At 32.7% G+C, this 22,506-nt stretch overlaps 1 long non-coding RNA gene across 1 annotated transcript; it reads left to right on the plus strand.

Annotated features, from left to right (window-relative positions):
• Positions 1–9,319: 9,319 nt before the first annotated feature.
• On the plus strand, positions 9,320–9,632 carry LOC114273728 (uncharacterized). The gene is made up of 2 exons (XR_014338459.1): positions 9,320–9,437; positions 9,530–9,632. It is a non-coding gene; the product is annotated as an uncharacterized LOC114273728 (long non-coding RNA).
• Positions 9,633–22,506: the final 12,874 nt, after the last annotated feature.

Genomic DNA, 22,506 nt, shown 5'->3' on the forward strand with positions numbered 1-22,506 from the left:
AAGAGGACTTCAAGATTGCCAAGTGTAAAGAAAAGAAAAATTAAAAGAAGAATGGGGAACGGAGAAAGATGATTGAGTGAACAATCAAAGTAATAATTACTTACCTCTACTCCTATGCTTCGAAAAGAAAGTGCATAAAATGCTTCGAAATGGAAATGCTGAAAATAAATGCTTCGAAATATAAATCTATGTTAAACTACTCCTAAGATAAGGAAAATAACAAGAAATATTGAAATCAAGTGTCTTTGATTATGAATTCTGGATCCTTTACAATGTAGCCATTAATGGCTATTTATAGAAGAAAAAATACAGCAATAACTACTTAGTAACTACCCATTTCTTCCATCTTTATTCTTGTCTTGCCATGTGTCATTCCACTCATCCACTTTGTCCTCTCACTCATCCACTTTGTCCTTCATATTCTCCATTATCTCTATAACTTCTTTTAACTTCCAAATGAATAAGAGGATGCCACGTGTCCTGCAATTATATAAATAATAAATAATAATAAAAATTGCAGATTTATGGTGTTAACATTACCCCCCGCGGCCCTTAAAAATGATGTTTATTTGAATTTTTGAAGGGCCGAACCAAGCACATGACTAACCTAAGCAGCAAAGTGCTTCGAATGATGTAACAACACCAATAAAGTGCTTCGAATGAGTATGAAATTATGACAAGATGACTCGAATTATTACTAGTAACAAGCTTCGAAAGTGATATAAAGGACCAAAATCATTCTTCGAAGGTCGATGGAACCGACCAAAGACGAATTACATCCTCAAAAATACTCGACAAAGCTTCGAAGGTTCACAACCACCATTATTATTTCGAAGCTGTTGTTGATGCAAGATAGAGAGCTTCGAAGCTTACAAAATTATGGTAAAACAGCTTTCGAAGCAACTTATGGCAAAACGGCTTTCGAAGCTGTTTTTTGGCCAACCATTGTGGTTTATTCAAAACTTATATGTTCTGGTTCACACATAATTAATGGAAATATTAATTTTGTGTTTCGAACCAATTATTAATTCTTCGAAGACACCAAAACTGTTGTTCTTCGAGCCAACTTATGATGCCAAAAACAGGCATTATTCGACAACTAATTAATTGTCATTTTACATATATTTGAAGAGATGTACACATTTCGAAAGTTTTCAAAGTTTTATACAGTTTCGAAGGTGAAGTAATCAACCTTCGAAACAACTCTTGATGTTTCAAATGTATCTTCAAAGCTTTATACAGTTTCGAATGTGAAGTAATCAACCTTCGAAACAACTCTTGATGCTTCGAATGTATCTTCGATGCTTTGATTGTGTACATACAAACAACTGGCCATCAATTTGAAAAGATAAGCCATTCTCAACCATTTATTTAAATGCAAAGGCTTTTTCTAGCCAAGTTCATGCATTTTAAATGGTCATCCCTTGTTCTTAGTGCTTCGAACTCATAAGAACAATTTGTTAATTTTATTAACCACATCATCATAATTATATTTTGATGTGAACCACAAATCCAAAAAGGATTTTGAACACCAAAAGTCATGGTATAGTGTGACCATGAAAATTTATACTTTTTGACATTTTGAAAAATGTCAAAAATTTTGAATTCATGAACAGTGGCTTGTTCATTGTTCTTGACCATGTTTGTTTTAAAAACATGACTTTTGCCGAATAGGTTTTCATAATTATTTGGCAAAATGGGTTGTTTTTCCATGTTAGCCATTAATGGCTTATGAAAATCACCCATAGATATATTATTTTCATGACTTGACTCTCTAAAATTTGGTTTTTGGACCCCCCGAGTCATACATGGAACATCATTCTTAGCCAAATTTGGTTCAAGAACATGCTCTTTCGTTGTGTTAATTTCATAATTTGGCTCTTTAAAAACGGATTCTTGAACCCCCCGAGCCATTGATGAAATCAACTCTTTGCTTTTGCTATTTTTAACCATGGAAAAATTCTGAAAAAATTCGCCAATTCCGGCCATTAAGGCCTCAGTTAAAGACTTGGTAGTGAGAGTTGATAACTCATCATTCCATTGGCGAATTTCCATATCAAGTTGATGAATTTCTTCAATTAAATGGTGTCTTTGTTCTTCCACCAAATAATATTGTAAGGGATGAAAATTTATTTCATCAAGAAAATGAATCTCTTCTTGAAGATCCAAAATTTCTTGTTTACGCCAATAAATTTCATCTAGACTATTTGAAATGGACAAATTCAATTCATTTTCCATTTATTACACTTGACGTCCCACTGGGCGTGCCAAAAAATGTTGGCTAAAATGTTGGCTTATTTTTCCTACGAAGGAAAATATCATAAATGCGAGCGTGCCAGCAAGGATTGAAAAATCCTTACAGATTAAATTCAAGCCAATTATCAAGCGATTGTGTTGACGGTTCTTTTGCCTCAACGAAGAGGACTTCAAGATTGCCAAGTGTAAAGAAAACAAAAATTAAAAGAAGAATGGGGAACGGAGAAAGATGATTGAGTGAACAATCAAAGTAATAATTACTTACCTCTACTCCTATGCTTCGAAAAGAAAGTGCATAAAATGCTTCGAAATGGAAATGCTGAAAATAAATGCTTCGAAATATAAATCTATGTTAAACTACTCCTAAGATAAGGAAAATAACAAGAAATATTGAAATCAAGTGTCTTTGATTATGAATTCTGGATCCTTACAATGTAGCCATTAATGGCTATTTATAGAAGAAAAAATACAGCAATAACTACTTAGTAACTACCCATTTCTTCCATCTTCATTCTTGTCTTACAGCAATAACTACTTAGTAACTACCCATTTCTTCCATCTTCATTCTTGTCTTGCCATGTGTCATTCCACTCATCCACTTTGTCCTCCCACTCATCCACTTTGTCCTTCATATTCTCCATTATCTCTATAACTTCTTTTAACTTCCAAATGAATAAGAGGATGCCACGTGTCCTGCAATTATATAAATAATAAATAATAATAAAAATTGCAGATTTATGGTGTTAACATTACCCCCCGCGGCCCTTAAAAATGATGTTTACTTGAATTTTTGAAGGGCCGAACCAAGCACATGACTAACCTAAGCAGTAAAGTGCTTCGAATGATGTAACAACACCAATAAAGTGCTTCGAATGAGTATGAAATTATGACTAGATGACTCGAATTATGACTAGTAACAAGCTTCGAAAGTGATATAAAGGATCAAAATCATTCTTCGAAGGTCGATGGAGCCGACAAAAGACGAATTACATCCTCAAAAATACTCGGCAAAGCTTCGAAGGTTCACAACCACCATTATTATTTCTTCGAAGCTGTTGTTGATGCAAGATAGAGTGCTTCGAAGCTTACAAAATTATGGCAAAACGGCTTTCGAAGCAACTTATGGCAAAACGGCTTTCAAAGCTGTTTTTGGCCAACATTGTGGTTATTCAAAACTTATATGTTCTGGTTCACACATAATTAATGAAAATATTAATTTTGTGCTTCGAACCAATTATTAACTCTTCGAAGATACCAAAACTGTTGTTCTTCGAGCCAACTTATGATGCCAAAAACAGGCATTATTCGACAACTAATTAATTGTCATTTTACATATATTTGAAGAAATGTACACATTTCGAAAGTTTTCAAAATTTTATACAGTTTCGAAGGTGAAGTAATCAACCTTCGAAATAACTCTTGATGTTTCGAATGTATCTTCAAAGCTTTATACAGCTTCGAATGTGAAGTAATCAACCTTCGAAACAACTCTTGATGCTTCGAATGTATCTTCGATGCTTTGATTGTGTACATACAAACAATTGGCCATCAATTTGAAAAGATAAGCCATTCTCAGCCATTTATTTAAATGCACAGGCTTTTTCTAGCCAAGTTCATGCATTTTAAATGGCCATCCCTTGTTCTTATTGCTTCGAACTCATAAGAACAATTTGTTAATTTTATTAGCCACATCATCATAATTATATTTTGATGTGAACCACAAATCCAAAAAGGATTTTGAACACCAAAAGTCATGGTATAGTGTGACCATGAAAATTTATACTTTTTGACATTGTCAAAAATTTTGAAGTCATGAACAGTGGCTTGTTCATTATTCTTTACCATGTTTGTTTTAAAAACATGACTTTTGCCGAATAGGTTTTCATAATTATTTGGCAAAGTGGGTTGTTTTTCCATGTTAGCCATTAATGGCTTATGAAAATCACCCATAGATATATTATTTTCATGATTTGACTCTCTAAAATTTGGTTTTTGGACCCCTCGAGTCATACATGGAACGTCATTCTTAGCCAAATTTGGCTCAAGAACATGCTCTTTCGTTGTGTTAATTTCATAATTTGGCTCTTTTAAAACGAACTCTTGAACCCCCCGAGCCATTGATAAAATCAACTCTTTGCTTTTGCTATTTTTAACCATGGAAAAATTCTGAAAAAATTCACCAATTCCGGCCATTAAGGCCTCAGTTAAAGACTTGGTAGTAAGAGTTGATAACTCATCATTCCATTGGCGAATTTCCATATCAAGTTGATGAATTTCTCCAATTAAATGGTGTCTTTTTTCTTCCACCAAATAATATTGTAAGGGATGAAAATTTATTTCATCAAGAAAATGGATCTCTTCTTGAAGATCCAAAATTTCTTGTTTACGCCAATAAATTTCATCTAGGCTATTTGAAATGGACAAATCCAATTCATTTTTCATTTATTAAACCACTGTTCATGAATTCAAAATTTTTGACAATGTCAAAAAGTATAAATTTTCATGGTCACACTATACCATGACTTTTGGTGTTCAAAATCCTTTTTGGATTTGTGGTTCACATCAAAATATAATTATGATGATGTGGTTAATAAAATTAACAAATTGTTCTTATGAGTTCGAAGCACTAAGAACAAGGGATGACCATTTAAAATGCATGAACTTGGCTAAAAAAAGCCTGTGCATTTAAATAAATGGTTGAGAATGGCTTATCTTTTCAAATTGATGGCCAGTTGTTTGTATGTACACAACCAAAGCATCGAAGATACATTCGAAGCATCAAGAATTGTTTCGAAGGTTGATTACTTCACATTCGAAGCTGTATAAAGCTTTGAAGATACATTCGAAACATCAAGAGTTGTTTCGAAGGTTGATTACTTCACCTTCGAAACTGTATAAAACTTTGAAAACTTTCGAAATGTGTACATCTCTTCAAATATATGTAAAATGACAATTAATTAGTTGTCGAATAATGCCTGTTTTTGGCATCATAAGTTGGCTCGAAGAACAACAGTTTTAGTGTCTTCGAAGAATTAATAATTGGTTCGAAGCACAAAATTAATATTTTCATTAATTCTGTGTGAACCAGAACATATAAGTTTTGAATAACCACAATGTTGGCCAAAAACAGCTTCGAAAGCCGTTTTGCCATAAGTTGCTTCGAAAGCCGTTTTGCCATAATTTTGTAAGCTTCGAAGCACTCTATCTTGCATCAACAACAGCTTCGAAGAAATAATAATGGTGGTTGTGAACCTTCGAACCTTTGTCGAGTATTTTTGAGGATGTAATTCGTCTTTGGTCGGTTCCATCGACCTTCGAAGAATGATTTTGGTCCTTTATATCACTTTCGAAGCTTGTTACTAGTAATAATTCGAGTCATCTTGTCATAATTTCATACTCATTCGAAGCACTTTATTGGTGTTGTTACATCATTCGAAGCACTTTGCTGCTTAGGTTAGTCATGTGCTTGGTTCGGCCCTTCAAAAATTCAAATAAACATCATTTTTAAGGGCCGCGGGGGGTAATGTTAACACCATAAATCTGTAATTTTTATTATTATTTATTATTTATATAATTGCAGGACACGTGGCATCCTCTTATTCATTTGGAAGTTAAAAGAAGTTATAGAGATAATGGAGAAAATGAAGGACAAAGTGGATGAGTGGGAGGACAAAGTGGATGAGTGGAAGGACACATGGCAAGACAAGAATGAAGATGGAAGAAATGGGTAGTTACTAAGTAGTTATTGCTGTATTTTTTCTTCTATAAATAGCCATTAATGGCTACATTGTAAAGATCCATAATTCATAATCAAAGACACTTGATTTCAATATTTCTTGTTATTTTCCTTATCTTAGGAGTAGTTTAACATAGATTTATATTTCGAAGCATTTATTTTCAGCATTTCCATTTCGAAGCATTTTATGCACTTTCTTTTCGAAGCATAGGAGTAGAGGTAAGTAATTATTACTTTGATTGTTCACTCAATCATCTTTCTCCGTTCCCCATTCTTCTTTTAATTTTTCTTTTCTTTACACTTGGCAATCTTGAAGTCCTCTTCGTTGAGGCAAAAGAACCGTCAACACAATCGCTTGATAATTGGCTTGAATTTAATCTGTAAGGATTTTTCAATCCTTGCTGGCACGCTCGCATTTATGATATTTTCCTTCGTAGGAAAAATAAGCCAACATTTTAGCCAACAGTATTTAAATTGAATGGATTGAAGAAATGAATTTGCAAGTTATTACTCTTGGCAATTTTATATAGTCTTCTTATTCAATGCAATAACTCTATTTCTCACAATGAAATTGCAGATTGTTGCAGACTCAATCCTAGTGAGAACTACGCTAGGTGAAGGCCTATAAGGAGATAAATGAGTACTTCCATCAATCAAGTAAGAAAGAATCAGTTGTAATTTGGTTATGAGATTTGGTGATTTATTAGAGATATTAAGAAATTTTTGTAGTGGTTTCATGTATTCATTTTTCTGGGAGTAAAAACCTAAAAGTGGCATTTTTAAAAAGCACCACTATATTGAAAAATGCCACTATAAATGTTTTCTAGTGACACTTTTTCCAGCTAGCTTGTTGGATTATGTAATTTTACAAGGAATTGTAGCTTAAATAGCATTTTTTAGAGCCTAAAACTAAAGATGGTTTTGCCAAATTTGTCTCAAATAAATGATTTGGTACTATTGTTTTTAGCGGGATCTTATTTGATATATAGATTTGTTTCAAAATATTCGTCGCTAGAAAGCTATTATTGTACTATTCATAAAATATCATCAAAAATTATTTGCGATAGTAACAAGATGGGTCGCTAATACATTGGAGGCATTTTTTTTTTTTTTTTACTGTCTTGCGACAGCAAAACATCAGTTGCCATAAGTAAGTTAGGCGGTCGCAAATAGTTTGCGACTGTTATTTTGCGATCTCAAAAAATATTTGCCACCCCCACATTTGCGACCCGTATTTGTCGTCGCATGGATCGTTGCAAAAAGTCTTTTGCAACTGTATTTCTATTATTTGCAACGGCTTGTAGCGGTCGCAAAAAAATGTTTTTTTTAGTGGTGATGTTACTATGAGACAAAGTAACGTATTACTGTCAAATAGAGTAACATGTTATTGTGAGACAGAGTAACATGTTACTGTCAAACAAAGTAATATGTTATTGTTATTGTATACATCAATTTCAACGGTAATAATTTATTTATTTTTTTGTTAAAAAATTTCATAGTCAACATAGATCTTATTTGATAGATCTTGATGAGAGAATTCTAAAAATATTAATTTTATTAAAAACTGACATCTATATCAAAAATTATATTATTTTAAAATTTAATATTTTGATAATAGTGATATTTGTCACAAAAGAGTGCACTATTAGAATATATTCTTGTCCAAGAGAACTTAAAGACGAGTATAAATACATTCTTATCAAAATCAGGTTTGAAGCCTCTTCCAAAATGAAATGTATGTCTATTACTTAATTATTACTATTGTTATTTTTTTATTTTTATCAAAACAGAAACATGACCTGGTATAGAGAAACCTAACTCCATATCTTTTGTCATTTCTAAACGACCCTACTACACTACAGCATATAAGAGTTTTAGAGACCAAATATTTTGATCTTTAAAAATGAAAATTTTGTTGCAAAAGACATTCAGGGACCAATTTAGATGAGGACTGGTTAAGGGAAGAAGAAATGCAACGTACAGGTATTATTAGATTTTTAGTTGAGGTACAAATTACAAGTCACCTTTAACTTGCATGATATATTTCATTGTTGTATTGTAATAGATGAATTGACCAAGCGAAACACGCGGGGAATTACACGTATGGTTGAAGTGTGGAATTTGACTCCAGAAGAACGCATTATGCTCACTTTCAACAAGGATTTGCAGGCTGTTTCTACAAAGGGTGGTATATTCAGTCGCTTCATAGGCACCATTGCTAGGAAGCCACACTTATGCCCAATTAAGTACAAGAATTGGCATGAAGTGCCAGATCCATATAAAGAAGATTGTTGGAATATTATCATGGTAATTTTCTAACTATAAGTATTTTGTGATAATTCTACTACAGTAGTAAATAAAATTGTATTAACTTCAACTACAATCTTAGATTTTATAACAAATTTAAGTTATAATTGAATCATTAATTTGGTTTCTATTCCTAATACCAGCATGTGCATATATATGTTGCTTATTTGCAAATGACCTTCAAAAAACACAATCAAAGATTCAATTTTCTTACACAACAAATAACACATTGTTGATCATATCATTATTATTAATCCAAAATCAAATATGTTGTTCATAACAATATACAATAAGACAATACTAATAATACACTGGTTTTCTGAGCAGATTGACAGAAAATGAGCATAGGAAAAAAATTAAAATCCAGAATTTAATCTATAAAGTAGTTCAAAACGTTCCCAATAGGCAGTCCTTCAATTTCTGAATTCCTAACTCCTCTGCTTTTGCATGTAGGTAGAATGATCACAATTTTCAAATGTTTGATTATATAACTGCTGAGGCTTTTCTTCATTGAATAAATCTTTTTAGGACATATGTTTGTTGTTAAGATTGTCTGAAAGTTCCTTTCCTGTATTAGGATATACGTGTCGCCTAGAAATAAGAAGTATGAAATTAGTGTGGTTCATTATCTCCATGTAAAAATATGAGAATTAGGCAAAGAAATGCACAAATTTAGTTTATATTATTGTATTGATAATTTTAAGATTGTTCATAACATGAAAAAACATACAATTATAGTCCAAGTTTGCCATTCCTCAAGATGAGAGAAGGGATATGATTAGGCATCGAACATTGAAGTCAATGGAAGAGAAATGGAGAAATTGGAAATGTAGTTTAAAAGCAAAGTACTATGATGAGACAAAGACAACAGCACAGATAGTAGCTACTGCGCCTTTAACAGTTAATCGTGAGCACTATGCTGACCTTGTCGCGTATTGGTTTTCAAAGGAAGGACATGTATGCATAGATGTATGTTTTCTATCAAATAATACAATGTCATTATATCATTTTTTTTTAACATATTGTTATGCATTTATGAGTGAAGGAACTTAGTACAACCAATAAGGAAAGCAGGCGAGAGCAAACAAGTGCACATACAGGAGGATCTAAAACTTATGCACAACATGCATATGATATGGTATTTCAAACTTCATTCCTTGTTTTATATTTTGAATTTGGTTAGCACATTATATTATGAATTTATTCTCAAATGATATGATTGTTACATAGGAGCAAAAAGATAAGATTGCACTAGATCGAGCAAAATTATATATACCGATTCACAAAAGGAATGATGGGACACCAGTCAATGAAGCAACAGCTACAAAAATTGTATGCCCATTTAATAAGTTACATTTTCAAAATTTTAATGTGTTTGTGGCAAACAATAACTCTCGCTCTTTGTCTTCTTATTTTTTTCCCCCCATTTATGCTATAGGAAAAACTAGAAGCTTTGATGAGCTCACAACCAAGTAGCTCTGAAGGAAATGTTGGTGGACGTATATCTTGATCACCAAATGATATTTATTCTTAAGTGATGGGTAAAGAGCATCATGGTCGTGTTCGAGGTTTAGGATTTGGGCCTACTCCTTCCAAGCATGGCTTCATGTGTAATAATTTTGACCACTTAAGAATGGTTTCTGATGAAGAGAGAATGAGAGACAAAGACACTATAATTGAGTTGAAGGAACAACTAAAAACTCAAGGTGATCAGTTGCAAACTCAAGGTATTCAGTTGCAAGCTCAAGATGCTGTAATAAACTCTTTAAAAGAGCAAGTAGCATTTTTGATGAGTTAGAGACATAGTTCTAGTAGTTTGCAGGTATAACTACATATAACATATTCTTTTATATGATGCATTTATCATATGTTATCATTTTCTAAATTTATGCATACTTATGTAAATTTTATTGTATAAATTAGGCGGCTGATGGATCTAGTGGCATTCCGGACCAAGCTTCTCCACGAACACATCAAAGATCCTTTTTTGGGAGTCATGAAATGCAACCTTCTAATCGAGGTAAGTCATCATTACAATACACATACATTGACACAAATTTAGAATCACTGTTAATGACTTCTTTACCAAAAAATTGTTAGTTAGTTAGTTAGTTTGGACAAAATTGGGGTTTGATAGGTTGACTTCTCTACTTTGCTTCCTTTATTGGCATCCGTAAAAATACCAAACAAACCAATGAAATAGAGAATTGGGCAATCGAACAAATTTGAATATCAGCAACGTATCAAACTGTAATATACAATTAAAAATAGACCCTTGGATGTTGCTAGTGGTTGCTTGATTTGGTGGCTGCTACTAATGTTTAGCTTTATGATCTTCAACTTCATTGTAATCTTTATTTTTTGATATGTAAACCATATACTTACCAAAAAAATAAATAAATAAGACTTGTCGAGAATTATTTATAGTCTAAATTTTCTTTATAGATTTTAAAATTGAAAATGATACTTATGCTCATTCAATTATTTTTATTGCAGGAAATAAGATAATATGAAATATCAAACAATGGACGTCATTTCTCGATTTGAACATTTTTCATGGAGATCTTTATAAAACGGTGTCATGAGTAATACTTTTGAGTACTATTGTTATGTGACAAGTTTTTCTTTTGGATTATGGTGTGGGCTATTAGTTTGCTAGAAACATTGGATCTTTTTTGTATTACAGGCTTATGTAATGAACCTTTTAATTAAGATGTTTTGGATATTTTGAGATTATGAAAATGTAGACTCTTTTACCTTTTACAATTATTGAGTATTGAGCCATTAGAATAAAATAGTGTTGTTATAGATATATAATGTGAGCAGGGCTATGGTGTCTATTTTGATCATTTTGTAATCAAATTGTCCCTGTAATATGGCCTTTTGGGTTTTGTTTCTGATTCCTTTTGTTGTTTGGATCTTTTCAATGTAACCAGGTTATGTTGCTCTTAGGTTTTTTTTGTATTGTTTTCCTTGTTCCTACCCTCATTTGCTCTTTGCTTATGTGGTGCGTGAACAGGATGGTTTTTACTGTCTAGATTGTCTTTTTTTGTTTTTTGGTTTATGTGTCTTTGTATAGTTGGTTAGCTCCTAGGGTAAACCCCTTGTATCTTGTAGTTTTTTGTCGTTTTATTTATGACTTTATTCATACCCCCCCCCCCAAAAAAAAAAAAAAAAATAGCCTACAACAGCAGTTAATAACCGTCGCTGTAAATAAAATTTGAAACGAATTCTATGGTTATAGCGACAGTGTAAAACTGATGGAATAGAGTCAAAATATGGCAGCGGTTTACAAAATGTCGCAAAAGTGAAGGATATAGCAGCAGTCGACCCGTCGCTATAAAGTTAGCAAGTAATTGGTAAATTCAAGATATAGCGACATTTGTAACTACCACTACATCAACCGTCGCAATAAAAATAACTATACCAGCGTTTGCGAAAAACGTCACTGTAAGGATATGCCGACGGGGCTATTGCGGCGGTTTGGCCGCCACTATTGCAACCGCGGGTAAAGGTGTTTTAGTTTTTAGCGATGCTTTTTCTTGTTTTTAGCTACAGTTTTGGCTGCTACTAAATCTTCATTTTTTTGTAGTGTGTCATGAAGATAGTGACTAAAAGGTCATCTCAAAAAGTTAAAAACAAGGCTTTTAGCAACAAATTTTTGAAAATGTCACTAATAAATAGATTTTTAGAGACAAAATAATTTGGTCTCAAAATAATTTATTTTTCGAGACAAAAAATTTGGTCCCTAAAGAATAATAATTCATCACTAATGTCTAATTTTTGTTGCTAAAAATATAATAATAACACTTTTTGTAACAAAAATATTTGGTCCCTAAAAAATATTTTTATCTCTAAATTTTGGTCTTTAAACCCTTAATTTTTTATAATGCTAATTGAAAAAACATTAGCCACAAATTAGAGTGAAGGTTCCATGAAAGTTCTAAGAGTGATGAATGAAAATTCTTTGGTCATTTTGCCAATTCATGCATATTGCAAAGCCAATTGGTCCAAGTGTTTTCAAATCCAAGCCAAAAATGGAGGGTCAAAGAGAGTAGAGTTAGTACAAAGATACTGATTGGGAAGAGTTGAAGGAGAGGAAAGGCAAAGGTGTTGTATTTTCTAGTTTAGCTCCAAAGAAGAGAAGAGTGAGACTAAAGCTTTTCCTTTAAAATTATTTTATAGAAAGAAATAAATTAAGGGGTGAATTAAATAGGAAGAGAGAAATCCGAGCCAATTAAGTAATGATTAGAGATGGTTCAACCATTAGACCACTTAATCTATTATCTAAGGCCTTCAAAAATATTTTAAAAATTTATTACTAGTAAAGATTTTATTTTTTTAAGATCCAATAAAAAATTGAGTTGTCCCGTCTATAAGATTACGGGCCTCTCAATTGTATTTGCGTGTGTTCTTTCGATACATATCTTGAATTTTGTTATATATATTCTTTTTAGTAATAACAACTTGAGCTAAGTTTATCTCCAGTCTACTTTGTGAATTGGATGATACTGTTGGGTTCATAGGGCCCACCACCTGTCATGTTTTGATAATTCAAACTGTTGTATATGTAAAACTCGTCGAGTAATTTATTCTTTTAAAAAAAATCACATTAATCAGATATTGATAGCTACTTGATCGGATCAGATTTTTGTCAATAAGTTATTTTAAAAATTATTTACCGTTGATAGAAATCTAATCCGATCAAGTAGCTATCGCTATCCGATCAACGTAAATTTTTACAAGGATAAATTACTCGACAAGTTTTATATATTTAGCGGTTCAAATTATCGAAATAGGACCTGTGATGGACTCTCACAAGTCTAACAATACGCTTTAATCTGATCTCAGAGTGGAGATAAGCTTGACCCTAAACATTTACTTATTAAAAATTAAAAAAAAAAAATTAAGCCACAAAGTTGTGGTAAAACCTGGCAAAAATGGCACAATCAATTTCTGAAATGTGAATGCAAATCTGTCATCAATCTGTCCCAAATTTAAGTGGCATTATTTTAGTGTTTTTGTTTTGGATTTAAGTGGCCTTACGGCTTACTAACAGCCCCACAAGTGATAGACCTTCCCAAGATCACGCCACTTCCCAGGGCCCAAGATGTTAGTGTGCCATACCATTTAACATCTATTTCAAACATCAATTTTCAATCTAATTAGTATTTATTTTTCAGAGAGAATTTACAAATATGAAGAAATTTTTGTTAAATTGCATTCGTTAGGTAAGAAAGTTGAACAATACATTATACGCATACAACGAATTCAACAATCACATAAATAACATCAGAAAGAACTCAAAATTAATACAATAAGAGAAAAACTTACATACAAGTAGAGAAAGTCAAAAAACCCACAAGTGAAATTTTTAATAAATATTGACTCGATAAACTCTAAGTCGAGAGTTTGCAAGAGCTGGCTCTACAAGCCGATAATAGAAATTTTCTAATTGTGATACATAACAAACCAACAAGTATATACAAATAGTCAAGAAAATCCAAGTGTGCATTTTTATTTTTTCTTTTATTTTTCATTTTTTTGTTAAGTTGGACATAGTCTCAAGGATGATCACATGATGCAGCAATGTGAAACCATGCATATCCTAACAACTATATCTGTTGATTCAGTCCACTAATTGCCAGGTTTCTCAATAAAAAAAAAAATGGACTTAATTTGAAGGTTTGGGTCCATAATTTATGGTGATGTTGAAAAAACAAAATGAAGTGATTGATTTAAGGGAGAGAGTCGATTGTGCCTTGAAAGATACTTGCATATATGGCAAGATAAGTAGTTGGGGCATGTTGCGAAAACAATTGTGTCATTTTCATTAAAAAAAAATAATTGTTAAACATTTAGAATTTTTATGTAAAAAATCTGTGCAATATGTTTGTAATTATTAATCATGGTAATGAGTAATTTGACTTTTAATAAATTAATATAAATGAGTTACATCATTCTTACTAAAGCTTATGTACAAATTATTTTATATCACTCGTTTAAAATTTTAAAAAGGAGATAGAAATCTCAAATAAATAGATGAAAAATAAAGTCCACATACATATAGGCATATATAATTCACTTACTAGAGTAACCCCATTAATTGAATAATATTACCTTTGTTTAATGTCAAGTACGCTTGCAACTGCTTCTAGTTGGAAAGCCAACTCACATTATTATAGGAAATGGGGTGCCTGCTGTGCTGCTACTGTGTGGTCCTATGAGTTTATTTTGGAGTCTGTTTTGATAATCTTAACCGTTTACATTTTAAAGTACATCGTGTAGAACATATCTGTCAAAAATCAAGTTAATCTGATATTGTTAACATTTTCATTCACTCACATTTATATCTTGAAAAATAAATCACATTGTAATTTAAAGTATTAAAATGAATACAAATATGAGTGGATGGAAAGGTTAACGATATCCGATTAACTTAATTTTTTACAGGTATATTCTACTCGATGTATTCTAAAATATTAATGGTTCAAATTATCAAAACGGATCCTAAAATAAGCTCATAGGGCCGCACAAGAGGCATCCAAAATCCCATATCATAACCCTGCTATAGTTAAATAATAACACTATAAACTCAGACTAATGAATTTAAAATTTATTTTAAAAAATGAATCAATGGTTTAAATTCATTTTATACATAAATTTCACATTTTATCAATTTAATTTGAACCTTGATTGAGACCTCCAGTAAAGTCCCACCCCCATCCCCCCACACACACGTGGGGGATGGTCATTGGATCAAAAAACAAAAAAGATAAGTTGATCAATCAGAGCCTATTGGGGCCCTGGGAGGTCACCCTAGTGGGGTCCAGACCATTCCCATTTAATTTTCACTATACAATTATATTTCAAGGTAAATTATGAATTTTAGTAAGGATATATTCAAAATATCTTTCTTAATTAAATGGACACGCATTAAATTAATTTTGTTTGGGGTGCCCCTACCAAACATGATGTGCTGATTTGAGTATCACACAACGGTGAGTTGCAGATTTTCTTCCCCTATTGCTATTATCTTCTTACCACTAATTTAAAAAATAATTTTGCAACTCTTACATTTTTTAGGGAAAATAACCATTCAGGATATATTTTGAAAGTTAATTACAAATTAATGATAAAATTTATAAATATTAATAATTAAAATCATAAAATTTCCATTAATTTATAATAATTTTTTAAAACCACCACTGTGTGGTAATTTCCTCTATTTTTTATTCATTTTTATTTTTATTTTTCATGTTTTAGGAGAAAAAAGGAAAACAATGAAAAGTTTGAAAACTCCCATCTTTTTTCATATCATTTTATTTTTATATAAAAGCAATTTTAAAAGTTGAAAGACAACTTTGACCTTTCCTAAAAAGTGAGTTGTTTAAAAAAAAAATAATCATCAAACAATTTTTATTCTCCAAAAATTGGAGTAAAAAAACAACTAAACAGGCCGTAGTTTTTTGAGTCACAGGCTTATATCAAAAGGAAATTTTAGAATGAGAAATAAAATGTTATAAAATTTGTACAGAAAATAAAATATTATGTGTACATAGGTAGAGAAGTTCCCTAAGTAATGGCGGACCCTCATTGATTTTACTTATGATATCTGATGTTTAAAAAAAAAAAAAAAACCATGTGTATGCTAAAGCTGCCCTCTCCCTCCCTCTCTCAAAACTCATGTGCCATCGAAAATTGGGGGGGGGGGGGTTGTTTGGCCACCAATTTCGATTGGGGGGTGGTTTGGCCACCAATTTCCTCCCTCCTCCTTCTATCCCATTCTCCTTCTACTCCAAAACCACCAATTTCCTCTCTCCTCCTTCTACCCCATTTTTCTTTTTCTTTTTTTTTCTTTTAATCTTTTTACTTCATAATATTAGAAACTTATCCTTTCAATCTTTTTGGGTGCAATCACCACCAAATCTGCCACCTTCCTATTTCTATGGATCCACCCTCACTAGATTTGCCCCATCTCTTTCAGATCTGCCTTTGGCCACCGATATTGTTGGAAATGGTTGGAAAATTCTAGGTAATACTAGAATTTTTTTCTAAGTTTGGTCTATTTTTTAGGTGGGTCTCGTACGTCGATTTTCGCGGGTCAAAATGGTAACGCGTTCCACGCCGCGTTGTGATTCACGTGGTATATTTGGTTGCTCAAAATCGTTACCGAGTGAATGGGAAATTGAAGCCAAAATATGCTCCATGGAAATAGAGTTTTTGTGAAAAATCCTTAAAAGTTTGAATAAGGCTTGTCCCACATTGATTTGGTGGGAAGTTTTGAGTGGGTTTATAAGGCATGAGATTGGAACTTGGGGTGCGCTCCAAGGGGTACCCAAGTGTTTTAGAGATGGAGGTTATGGGCAAAATGGGCTAGACCCATTGGACTCAAAAATCACTACACACGCGTGCCGCCATTTGGTCGGGTGGCTTGGGCTTGGGCGCGGGTGCGTGGTGTGAGGTTGGATTGGGCTTGTCCGGCCCAATACTTACCTTTTTGGGCAAAAAACATTTGATTTTAATTTTATTTTTTGGTAAAATAAAATCTAGAATTCAAATTAAACCGGAAATAAACTGGTCCGGTTTTTTGCTGTACACCTAAACAGGTCCCTTCCGTTTTTTGAACCCAACAGATTTAAATCTAGTTTTCAACCTGTCCAAACATTGCCTACCTGTTTAAATTGAACAGGTTTTGCACCTACAGCCACAAATTTGCCTATAAATAGACTAGCCCCTCATTTGGATTACAACTCTAATTTTCGTACTCTATCTTCTGCTATAAATCTCTGCATTTTGCTGCATTTAATTTCTAAAAAAAAGAGTGTAAACACTTAGTGTGTTTGTTAGGCAAACAATTTGTAGTGCTACTATTGTTTGTAGTTGATCATTTCAGCCTGGGAGATAGATGTCCACATTCTGAAAGCACCGTGGAGAGGACGAATCTGTCTTAAGGACACAGTGTCAAACACTGGACTTGATCATATATTTATTAGAAGAAATTAATCAAATAAGTTGTTTAATTTATTATTCTGGTTTTATTTGTTTATTAAATCATATTTTAATTTTGTTTTTTGTAACAAAATAAAATATGTTTTTATTTATTTATTTATTTATTTCTAGTTTGATTTTTGTAATCAAACAAATTCTTTCATTTCCTTTATTTCTTTATATTATTATTGTTGTTTAATACACAACAGAATTTAATCTATTTAAATACAGTGAAGATTGTCCAACAATCTTAAGACAGATTCATTTTTTGGTATCTTCATTGTATTTAATTTTCTGATTTCATAAAGACATATTCTGGTTGGAAAAACAAATAGTGATTTATGCTATTTGACAGATAGTAGTAATATACTGTCTCTTTTCTTTGACAACTAGTAGTAATATACTGGTGTCATTAACAATTGCAGAATATTAATTTGTGTTACATAAAATTATTGTGATATTTTATTTTTCTAGTTTTATTAACAAGGAAAATAAAATTATTTTGTGTTATCAATAATTTTCTATTAGTAACTAGAAAATTAATTTGTGTTTTAATTTTTTTTGATTTGTGTAATTAGAGATTATGGCTACTACAACTGAAACTGCAATTGGTAGTGGTACTCCGATTGTTACACCAACACCGGTCCCTATCTAGAACCATGTTCATGTACCAACAAATCATGGAGAAAAATCGGAAAAATTTAACGGTACTGAATTTAAGAGATGGCAGTAGAAGATGTTGTTATATCTTACAACTCTTAATTTGGTCCGGTTTCTCCATGAAGAGGCTCCAGCACTTAAAGAGGGTGAAAGTGATCGGTAAGTTGTTGCCGCTGTAGATGCTTGGAAACATTCAGATTTCTTGTGCAGAAACTACATCTTTAATAGTCTTGACAACATGCTGTGTAATGTATACAGTCTTCTGAAGTCAGCAAAAGAATTATGGAATTTTTTGGAGAAGAAATACAAGACAGAGGATGCCGTCACGAAGAAATTTATTGTCGATAAATTTCTGGACTTTGTTATGGTAGACTCTCAAACGGTAATTTCTCAAGTTCAAAGTTTTCAATTAATTTTACATGATATTCATTCTGAGGGTATGTCTCTAAGCGAGTCTTTCCAAGTCGCTGCTTTAGTGGAAAAGTTACCACCGGCTTGGAAAGATTTCAAAAATTATTTAAAACATAAACGCAAAGAGATGACCATGGATGAACTTATTGTAAGACTGAGAATTGAGGAAGATAACCGAAAGGCTGAAAAGAGGAATGGAAAAAATCCCATTGAGTCCAAGGCTAATGTGGTTGAACAAGTTCATAAATCATATAACAAAAAGAGAAAGTTTACTGGAGATGGTCCTAATCAAGGCGATAGCACCAAGAAGTTCAAAGGAAAATGCTATAACTGTGGCAAGACTGGACATCAAGTTTCTGACTGCCGCCGCCCTAAGAAGGATCATGGAAGTACAAGCATGAAAACTACCAATCAGGCCAATGTAACTGAACTAGATTACATCTCTGACGGAGTGAATGACATCAACCTCTCTACTGTGGTGTCTGAGGCTAATTTGGTTGGTAATCCCAAGGAATGGTGGGTTGACACTGGGGCAACTCGTCATATTTGTGCGGACAAGAAGATGTTCACTACCTACAATGAGGCCGCAAATGGTGAACAACTTTTCATGGGAAATTTTTCTATTTTACTGTGGCTGGACAAGGGAAAGTGATCTTGAAGATGACATCAGGGAAAGAACTGACCCTCAACAACGTACTGCATGTACCTGACATCCGAAAGAATTTAGTTTTTGGTTCTTTTTTAAGTAAAAATGGTTTTAGGCTTGTTTTTTAGTCTGATAAATTTGTATTAACAAAGAGTGGTATGTGTGTTGGTAAAGGATACATGAGTGATGGTCTCTTTAAGTTGAATGTAATGACAGTTGTACCAAAAGTTGCTATGAATGAGAATAACACATCTTTTGTTTATATTCTTGAGTCAAATTTATGGCATGGTAGATTAGGACATGTAAATTATGATGCTTTGTGTAGATTAATTGGTTTGGATTATATATCAAAGTTTGAAATTAATCCTAATCATAAATATGAAGTTTGTGTAGAAGCGAAACTAACTAAGGTTCCATTTAAATTGGTTGAAAGGAAAACCGAACCTCTAGATTTAATTCATACTGATGTATGTGATCTAAAATTTGTTCATACTAGAGGAGGCAAAAAGTATTTCATAACATTTATCGATGATTGCACAAGATATTGTTATGTTTATTTACTTAGAAGTAAAGATAAAGCCTTAGAAATATTTAAACTCTACAAAACAGAAATTGAAAATCAACTTGGTAAAACCATTAAAATGGTTAGAAGTAATAGGGGTGGTGAATATGATGCACCATTAAATGAATTTTGTACACAACATGGCATTATTCACCAAACTACAGCACCCTATTCTCCTCAGCAAAATGGAATTGCAGAAAGAAAGAATAGAAGCCTAAAAGAAATGGTGAATGACATGTTACTAAGTTCAGGCTTACCATAGAACTTCTGGGGGGAAGCAATATTGTCTGCTAATTATGTTCTTAATAGAATACCCCACAAGAAAACTAACAACACTCCTTATGAATTGTGGAAATGTTGACCGCCTTCCTACAAATACTTAAAAGTGTGGGGGTGTTTGGCAAAAGTTGAAGTTCCTGTTCCTAAAAAGACTAAGATTGGACCAAAAATAGTAGATTGTGTGTTTATTGGTTATACTCAGAATAATAGTGCATATCGGTTTCTGACTTATAAATCAGAAATACCTTATATAAATATGAACACTATTATAGAGTCAAGAAATGCTGTATTTTTTGAACATATCTTTCCTTACAAGAAAAGACAGGAATTAAGTTCACAGAAAAAGAACTTATGATTGTATACAAAGTCAAGAAACTAATGACAATCAAACACAAGAGACTATTATTGGTCTCGACCAACAGGATTTAATTGATGATGAACCAAGAAGAAGTAAGAGAGGGAGAATATCAAAATCCTTTGGTTCAGATTTTCTGACATACGTGTTAGAAAATGAACCTCAAAGCTTTAAGGCAGCAATGACAGGTCCTGAAGCACCTTTGTGGAAAGAGGCTGTTAATAATGAAATTGAATCCATTATGCAAAATCATACTTGGGAATTGATGGATCTTCCACCAGGTTCTAAACCTCTTGGATATAAATGGATATTCAAGAGAAAAATGAAAGCAGATGGTTCAATTGACAAGTATAAAGCAAGACTTGTAATTAAAGGTTACAGACAAAAGGAAGGTCTGGACTATTTTGACACATATTCCCCTGTGACAAGAATAACATCCATTCGCATGCTTATTTCTATAGCAGCGTTGTTTAATTTAGAAATACATCAAATGGATGTTAAGACAGCTTTCTTAAACGGTGATCTAAATGAAGAGATCTATATGGAGCAACCCAAAGGGTTTGTAGTGTCGGGGCAAGAAAAAAAAGTTTGTTGGCTTGTAAAGTCTCTTTATGGATTAAAACAATCACCTAAACAATGGCATAAAAAAATTTGATCATGTAATGCTTACTAATGGGTTTAAGATAAACGAATGTGACAAATGTGTCTATGTTAAAAACACTGACCAATGATATGTCATAGTTTGTCTTTATATGGATGACATGCTTATCATTGGAAGCAATCAAAACATGAACAAATCAACTAAGCAAATGCTTAACAAAAGATTTGATATGAAAGATATGGGTGTCGCAGATGTTATATTAGGAATGAAAATTACTAAAACATCTGACGGATATGCATTATTTCAATCACATTATATTGAGAAAATTCTTGGTAAATTTATCAAGGATGATTTGAATGTAGCTAGAACACCTGTAGACATCAGTATTTATTTATCGAAAAATAAAGGTGATGCGGTGTCTCAGTTAAAATACTCCCAAATCATTGGAAACCTAATGTACCTAATGAATTGTACTCGTCCTGATATAGCTTATGCTATCAGTAAATTGAGTAGGTACACTAGTAATCCCGGAGAAGACCATTGGAAAGCGATCATTCGGGTTCTTAGATATCTAAGATTTACTCATGATCATGGTTTGAACTTTACTCGATATCCAGCAGTACTTGAAGGTTATTGTGATGCCAATTAGATATCGGATACTAAAGATTCAAAATCCACTAGTGGATATGTCTTTATTCTAGGAGGCGCTGCTGTTTCTTTGAAGTCCACGAAACAAACTTGCATCGCACGATCCACAATGGAATCCAAGTTCATTACTTTAGACAAAGCATGAGAAGAAGCAGAATGGCTTCATCACTTCTTAGAAGACATTCCAATGTGGCCAAAACCTGTGCCAGCTATTTGCATTCATTGTGATAGTCAATCTGCAATAGGCAGGGCACAGTATCATATGTATAACAGTAAGTCACGACATATTCGTCGTCGACATAATACCGTTAGGCAGTTGTTGTCAAATGGAATAATCTCAATAGATTATATAAAATCTAAAGAGAATATTGCGGATCCGTTAACAAAAGGTTTGACAAAAGAACTAGTGTATAGTTCATCGAAGGGGATGGGATTAAAGCCTATTACATAAAAGTCGTCATAATGGTAACCCTATTTATATGACTGGAGATCCCAAGAACTAAGTTCAAAGGGACAACTAAGTTATGTATGGCTCGCCAGAAATCACCAAAGGGATTAAAATTCCTTACCCATTCCTATGGTGAGAGTGATATCTGCAACATATGTTTTGTGCAGGGATATAAGGATAAACTTTGCTTTTAATGATTACTTATATCTTGATTGAGGCATAAAATCAAGATGTGTATAAGGAGATATTCACAATAAGAATCACCTATATGAGTGTTGAACTAGGACTGGTTCTATGAGAATATAAGAGTCTAAATTCTCTAAAAACACTTATGAAAATCAGGAGCGTTCAAGGCCAAAATGAACACAACAGTGAGAACCACGATGTGTTAGAAGATATTTTGTGTGAAATCTATTGTCTTGGCTTACACAAACGGCTAAACAATTTAAGGCATCGCGTCCATTGGTTAGCTAGTAAGTCCGATAGGTTATCATTAGGGAAGGTTCAAGGTCGAAAGCTACCTATCCTAATGCAAGATATTTTCAACTTATACTCTTTCGATAAAGTTTGCATATTGTTACATTTCCGTTGTCATCAAATTCCATT

Source organism: Camellia sinensis, chromosome 8, assembly GCF_055761805.1.
Source record: "Camellia sinensis isolate YWXY chromosome 8, ASM5576180v1, whole genome shotgun sequence".
Taxonomy (NCBI): domain Eukaryota; kingdom Viridiplantae; phylum Streptophyta; class Magnoliopsida; order Ericales; family Theaceae; genus Camellia; species Camellia sinensis.